Source organism: Pteropus alecto, unplaced genomic scaffold (assembly GCF_000325575.1).
Source record: "Pteropus alecto unplaced genomic scaffold, ASM32557v1 scaffold21, whole genome shotgun sequence".
Taxonomy (NCBI): domain Eukaryota; kingdom Metazoa; phylum Chordata; class Mammalia; order Chiroptera; family Pteropodidae; genus Pteropus; species Pteropus alecto.
Window position 1 is genome coordinate 30587978 of NW_006436282.1, and position 1972 is coordinate 30589949.

Below are 1972 nucleotides of genomic sequence, written 5' to 3' on the forward strand. Positions count from 1 at the left end.
TGGCTTTGTCCCCTGCAAAAGGGACCAAAATCTCCAAGGTGGAAACTTGTAGACATGGACTCGCCGAGTATAATGGCAAAGCTTGTTTTGATACGTAATTTTTAAAAACAAATATAAATCTCTTTCCTGGCCAAGAGAAAGGGCTAAGGGGTCGGGGATTACAGTGTGACATTAGGGCGAGGCCGTACAGTAAGTACTGGGACCACGAGACCTTTGTTCATTGGGAAGAAAATAATTATCGGCATCGATATTGAACAAACGGCTTTGAAAATGTCGGCAGCACCACGTGCATCCGAGGTGCTGGCAACGCTTGTTTCGGCAGACGCTTTTAACGGAAAGACGAGGAACAGGCGGCGCGGGACGGGGAGGCGGCAGCGGAGCAGGGGATCCCGTCTAAAGGGGACAACCTCGACCTCTCGAGCCCTAGGAGTGGCGCTGCCCATCGGCGAGCTCAAGGCTCACGCGTTCTCGTCCGAGTCCGTCTCGCCCGGCACCCTCCGTGTGTGCACCACACGTACACGTAGAGGAACAACCCCGGACTGTGGACACCAAGAGGCCGCTGGCGTCGGGAGCGATTTCCCTTCGCCCGTCCCTACGCGTGGGAGAACGCCACCGGCACGGCGCAGAGCCGGGGCTGAGCGCGAAACTCTGCGCGGCCCGAAAGCCTCGCTCACCAGTCCGTTGTCGCCGTGCCGCTGGACACGGGACACGGTCTGAAATCAGATACACGTGGGAGGTGACCTCTTCTGCGACTGTCGTGGTTGGGAAAGCGACACAGTCATGCCGCTCGAGGTGTCGCCCCTGGCTGAGGCGCGTGCACGTTCGATTCGAAAGTTAGCCCTCAGATGAGTTGGAAGGTCTGGAAGACATACAGGACCCCGTAAAGTCACAGAACCGCAAAAATGCCCAGTCTCGAAGCACCAACACCCACGCACCATATTACGATCAACTGGGGTCAGCAAACTTTTGTATAAAGGACTAGTTGTATGTACCTCGGCTTTGCAGCCACATGATTTGTGTTGCAGATACTCAACTCCGATGCTGTAACAGGAAATAAAGCAATGCATCAATGCAGGAGCACGACTGTGTTCTGATAAAACTTTATTTACAAAAGCAAATGGCGGACCGGGTTTGGCCTGCTGGCCAGAGTTTGCCCGGCCTGCTCGAGGCCAGAGCTCTCTAACAGGACTCTCGTGATGATGGGAATATTTTATATCTGCTCTGTCCCACATAGTAGTCACTACTCACCCTGACGACTGATCAACCAAGGAACGGAATTTTTAATTTTATTTAATTTTAAATAATTTAAGTTTAAATGGCTGCACGTAGCTAGTGGCTACACTCTTTGGTGGACAGTGCAATTCTAGATTGAAAAATTTGGTGTAAATCTGACCAATGGCCCAGAGAGGAGGCACCTGGACCTCGGCATGACAGGGAAGCAAGGGTTGAAATTAAGGCGTTCGGCGTAAGTGGCCAGCAAGGGTTGAGACGTGATTGTTTTTCTGTGGTGTCGGGAGACAGACATGAAGAAACAGTTCGACTGTTTTTCTTCTTTTATGCTGTAATTTCTTTTAATCGACCTCTGCTCTCCAGCGAACTCGGATGCCCACACCACACCACCCCACGGATAATGGGGCTGTGAAGATTCTAGACCAGGGGGTAAAACGTCGCGGCGAATCTGTATAAAAGGTTTGCGTGTATGTTTTTTATCCTCCTCCTGCAAGTTGCCTATCGGTGATATTTTTTCAAAATTTTAAAATGGAGGAAGGAAAGAACGAAAGATCATGTATCAGAAGATCATAGAATCGGTTCTTATAAAATCCAGTATTTCTTTTTCCTCTCTGGGTCTCAGTTTCTTCATAGGCATAATGGGGAAATAATAACCAGCCTCTCACGAGCTGATAAGAAACATTAACAAAAATGTAAAAACACGAATCACAGGGCCTTGCACATGATAATGGGCACTCAAAGG